Source organism: Alosa alosa, chromosome 4, assembly GCF_017589495.1.
Source record: "Alosa alosa isolate M-15738 ecotype Scorff River chromosome 4, AALO_Geno_1.1, whole genome shotgun sequence".
Taxonomy (NCBI): Eukaryota; Metazoa; Chordata; class Actinopteri; order Clupeiformes; family Clupeidae; genus Alosa; species Alosa alosa.
The window spans coordinates 4,246,117-4,252,162 of record NC_063192.1 but is presented as its reverse complement, the minus strand read 5'-3'; the positions used below and the strand labels follow the sequence as shown (position 1 = coordinate 4,252,162).

At 38.6% G+C, this 6,046-nt stretch overlaps 1 protein-coding gene across 1 annotated transcript in view; it reads right to left on the bottom strand.

Annotated features, from left to right (window-relative positions):
- Positions 1-6,046, bottom strand: part of ppih (peptidylprolyl isomerase H (cyclophilin H)) — a 98,187-nt gene that overhangs the window by 89,257 nt on the left and 2,884 nt on the right. The window lies entirely within an intron of this gene.

Genomic DNA, 6,046 nt, shown 5'->3' with positions numbered 1-6,046 from the left:
GTATGAAATAAATTGTCTTTTATTACTTTTAATACTTTTGCCTTTGTTTTTTGTTTTGTTTATGCAAAGCACATTGAATGACCTCTGTGTATGAAATGCGCTATATAAATAAACTTGACCTGACTTAACTTGACGTCAATGACGTGTATCTACATACAGATCAGATCTGTAGGGTAGGAATGTCCATCAGATCTACAGATCTATGCCAACATGTATTATGTTAAGTCCAGCATGCATTTCTGTATGAAGAACAGTTCTTGTAAGCTGCTATCTGATGACAAACACACCCAATGATGATGGCACAGCTGATTCTACTGTGTTTATGAATTACGTGCTTGCTTGTCAGTTTCCCTTCTTGACCAGTGACTTACATTATATTATATTATATTATATTCATTCATCATCACAGTGACAAGAACATGCACAAAAGGGAGAGCAGAGCTCATATGTTTATTTTCTGTGTGCGTGTGTGTGAAGCACAAACGGACAAACGCAAATACATCTGCACAAGTCTCATTCAAAATGCACATGGAAAATTATGCAAACATTGTACTATGGCAACCCCTGTTAGACAAACATGACACTGCCATCAGTCAGTGTTTAAGGTTTATTATCATATAGGCCTAAAGGCAAACACAAAGCTTGCGACTGAATAATGTAATCCTGCCCTATTCACACACTGGGAACTTATTCTGTTTTAGGCTAACAAACGTCTGTTTGTATGGCAGCTAGGTCTGGCTTCCTATTCTATTATGTATTTTACATTACTGCTCAGGAGGTGGGGAGGACACACCAGTAGGGGTCACAGGGAAAGAGAATCTGTAGTGACACCTGCCGGTCACCACCTGTATGACAGCATAAGCCATTTTTTAAACTCCTGAACTTCAGAACTTTTACATGCAATAAGGTACAGATCTCAAACAGCACAGAGACATGAAGCTCACAAGCTGACATAGCACACGCTGCACACAGTTCAGTACTGCAGTGCATGCAGTAGTTTAAGGGAGGTGTTTGTGTGTTGGGGGGGGGGCATTCATGCAGTAGGTACTCTGGGTAGTGTGAGGAAGGGGTGTGTGTGTTGGGTGGGGTGGGGGGATGGTCCATACATGTAGCAGATAGTCTGGGTAGGAAGTAGATGAGGTCAATGGCAATTCTGCATTGACCTCACATTTAAATACTTTCAGTTTGAAAAGAAATGTCAGCAACAAAGCCCCTCACAATGATTAAATCCACCCATGCGTTAACCTGGGAGGGGCGGGTTAATTCTTAAATAATCAGGTTGTACTTTGTCTGTGTTAATCAAAAACCAATAAAAGGAATTTTGAAAGAAAGGAAGATCAGACCTTATCGGACACAAGATTCCACACAACTTCTTGTTCAGACCATGGTCATCTCCAAACTGGACTATTGTACTTCACTATTAGCTGGCTTACCCGCTTGTGAAATCACCCGCTTCATTACAGCTGATTCAGAATGCTGGAGCACGCCTGGTCTTCAATCAGCCAAAGAGGACACATGTAACTCCTATCCTAGTTACTCTCCATTGGCTCCCTATAGTAGCCAGAATTAAATTTAAAGCTCTCACTTTGGCCTATAGGACACTGACTGGATCTGCTCCTAGTTATTTTAATTCAATAATCAAGACTTACATCCCCAACCCCCACTGCGGTCTTCTGATGAGCGTCTGTTGTGTCGACCAGTCATAAACATCAGGTCTAATTCAAGACTCTTTTCCTCAGTGGTTCCATGTTGGTGGAATGAGTTGCCCAGTGCTCTCTGTTCCTGTGGTAGTTTTGGGTCGTTTAAGACGGGGTTTTGGGTCGTTAAATACATTCCTGTTCAACATGCACTTAGTTCTTTAAGCGCTTCTTATGCGTTATGGTTTGTATAATATTGTTTTATTTCCATTAGGCTGTTGATTAATTTGACATTATTGTTTATTATTGATATTTTCCTTAATGTAGTCTTACCATGTCATTGTTTTTATATTATTGATTGAATGGACATTATTGTTTATTATTGCTTTTTCCCCTCATTTGATTCATTGATTAATTTATTAGGCTATTGATTGAATTGACATTACTGTTTATTATTGCTATTCTCCTTATTATAGTTTGACCAACATTCTAATCTGTTCCCTGTTAAATTTGAAATATTATGTTGTTTTTGCATTTGTGTGTCGCTTTGGATAAAGGCGTCTGCCAAATCCCATAACCATAACCATAAAAGGACTTTGCCTCACCCGTGTGGCACCTAGAAAAGTCAGACATGTTCACTCATATATTTATTTTATATTTCATAGCCTGCCCATAAACCTGAGCAATATACTGTACGTACGTATATATATATATATTAGTTATATAGAACGTCTATTTATACTCAACATACTCCATTTATCTCTGTAGACATGTCATCTGGAAACCTGTATTTATCCAACTATACACTGTACATTATTAATCTCTATTGTCTACACAGCACAGCCATACTCTACCTGCACTTGGCACTTAATGCTTCTTTGCACTTCTGGTTGGATGTCAACAGCATTTCATTGGCTCTGAACCTGTACTCTGCTAAATGACAATAAAGTTGAATCTAATCTAATCTAATCTAATCTAATATAGCCTGACTGTTCAGGTGACCCTATTTTGATGTCACAAAATGTTGGCAACCCCAATCATTCACAATATGTTGTGAGAGAGCGCATTTCAGCTATAATAATAATAATAATAATAATAATAATAATAATAATAATAAGCTTATTTTATATAGCGCCTTTCTCAAACCCAAGGTCGCTTTACATAGTAGGAAGGCAGGGAAACACAATAACAAACAAACAAATAATACAACAGAGACAAAGGCAGGGAAATACAATAACAAACAAACAAAACAATACAACAAAGACAAGTTATCTGTAAGAACTATGTATTGGGTGTGGAGGAGAAGTGATCATTAAACAGAAAGGTCTTGAGATGTGCTTTGAAGAAAGGAAGAGAAGGACAGGCACAAAGGGGTTGGGGAGGGAGTTCAGAGTTTGGGGGCCAAGGCACTGAAGGACCTGCCACCCAGGGTGGAGAGTCTGGGAGCTGGGGATAGCCAAGAGGTTCTGGTCAGAGGATCTGAGTGAGCGGGAAGGAGTGTAAGGGGTCAGGAGGTCGCAGATGTAGGGGGGAGCAAGGTTGTGGAGGGCTTTGAAGGTGAGTAGTAGTACTTTGTATTTGATCCGGGACGGAACTGGTAGCCAATGGAGTTGATGGAGAATGGGGGTGATGTGTGCTGATCGTCTGGTATGGGTGAGGAGCCTAGCTGCAGAGTTTTGAATATATTGTAGTCTTTGAAGGGTTTTAGTGGGGAGACCAAAATGAGTTGCAGTAATCTAAACGGGACATAATGAAAGAGTGAACCAAAGTCTGTGCATCACTAGCAGAGAGGAAGGGTCAGAGGCGTGCAATGTTACGGAGGTGAAAAAAAGCAATCTTAGTGAGTGATTTGATATGAGGATCAAAGCTAAGGGTGGAGTCAAGCTGAATGCCAAGGTTTTTAACAACAGGGGTGGAGTGGACAGATGAGCCATCAATGTTGAGAGTGAGATGGGGAGATTTGGTGAGGATGCTTTTAGGGCCAATCAGCAGAATTTCGGTTTTGTCTGTGTTGAGCTTGAGAAAATTGTTTTGCATCCATAATTTTAAGTCAGAGAGGCATTCAGTGAGGGAGCGATTTCAGCTCTGGTCTCACATCCAGTTCTGAGCAGTATTTTCCCCGAATGTCCTTGCAAGCTAATTTGTTTGTTTGAATTATTTCACCTGGTTGTTTTGCTACTTTGTTTGGAACGTTGATCAAGCATTATTACCCATGATGATCCCATGCCAGATGTCTACGTTTATTTTTACATAACTAGATTGTAATGAAGGATCTGATTAGTAACTTAATGGTTTTTTTTCTCCATATTTTCTTATTCAATATATATATATATATATATATATATATATATATATATATATATATTTATGTAATGTACTGGTCAATTGTAAGATACCCAATATCTTAGCCAACCCCATTGGAATTTTAGGCGACCCCACATGGGGTCCCGACCCCCAAGGTTGGGAAATGATGGTTTAGTATCAGGAAAATATCAGGAGTTCATTGTAGGTCTGAAAATAATATAAATATGTAATATAAAGTTATAGAGACCCCACGGCCAACACCACCATTGAGAACTCCAACAGTGAATCAATGCACTCCCATGGCATTCAGGTCGTTAAATCTCTGCTATTATTTTTTTTCCATATATTTTTAGTGTTTACATACTGTAAAAACATTACAATTGATAGAACCACCAAAACAAAAGAGCTGATGATCTGCTTCAGGAGACAGCTTTTCTACATATTTGAGGAGATATAATTGAGTGGAGACTAGTGTCTAACTACTTCAAAATCATTTGCACACACATCTCTCAGGACCTCACATGGACTGCCAACACTACCAACCTATCTAGTGAAGGAGGCACAGAAGCACTTCTACGTAAGGACACGAAGCAGGGCTTTGCAGTGCTCTGCACTGCTCATGCTACAAAAAGACAGTCAGTGCTATGGGTGATTTACCAGCTTAGCACCAGTGTTGCCTTATTTCAAATGTTCTCTAGAGTGTAGCCTACACATGAGGTGTTTGGGATGGGATGAAATCCTTTACAATATAATACTGTTAGAATACTGTTGGGTTGTCGAGGTTAGCAGAAAAAGTTGGGACGTTGTGTAAAATGCAAATAAAAACTAAATCTGATAATATACAAATCTTGTAAACCCATATTTAGCAGCAAAAAGGACATAGACAACATATCTAATGTTGAAAATGAAAAGACTATTTCATGGAAAATATATGTTAATTTTGAATTTGATGCCAGCAACATGTTTCAAAAAAAGTTGGGACGGGAGCATGTTTACCACTGTACTGCTTCACTTCACTTCACTTCTCTTCATTTAACAGAATTCTGTAAATGTTTAGGAACTGAGGAGACCAGTTGCTAGAGTTTTGAGAGTGAAATGTTGTCCCATTACTCCCCAATACACGATTTCAGTTGCTCAACAGTATGGGGTATTCTTAGTCATGTTTTTCATTCCATTATGCACCTAATTTGACAAATCTGGATTGCAGATAGGCCATTTTAGCACATGGACTCTTCCTCTATGGATAAATACTATTTAAATATGTACAGAATTCATTTTGCCATTGTTTTCCTGAAATATTCAAGGTCTTCCCTGGAATAGATATTGCCTGGATGGCAGTATATGTTGCTCAAAACCTGTATAACTTACATCTTTCAAAATTGATTGTGCTTTGCCAAATGTGCAAGATGCCCATGCTGTAGGCACTAATGCTCCTCCACATGGTCATAGATGTTGGGTTTGGAACTGAGCACTAAAACAAGTTAGATAGGTTGGATACTTGGATAGATTTAAACAAGCTCAGGTCCAGATAAGACTGTGGTATTTTCTGTATCGTGTCTCAATACAATTTTGGCTGCAGTTTTTGAATTAAGTATCAAACTGTGCACATAAACAATGGTTATCAGAGTTTGTTCTGAGCCCATACAATGACAGGTGTGGAAACAGGTCTGGTGTTGATGCAGTGCAATCTGAGGTCCAAAAGACCACGAGCATCCAATGTGTTTTTCAGCTCCTTCCCTTGTTTGCAAAGATTTCTCTGGATTCTTTGAATGTTTTAATAATATTATGTCCTGTAGATGATGAACTCCCCATCTTAAGAAGCATTAAAATGGCATTTTTTTATCATTTGTGCACACAGGTTTACACATGATGTGATAAATGCCCCTACATCTTTACTTCTAAGAGACCCTGCCTCTCTGGGATACTCTTTTTCATACCCAATCATGTTTCCAGTTACCCTGATTAGTTGAGAAACAATCCTCCTTTTGTTTTCTTTATCATTACACACCTTTCCAGCATTTTGTTATCCCTGTCCCAACTTTTTTTAAAAACATGTTGCTGGTATAAAATTCAAAATTAACATATATTTTTTTCATGAAATATTA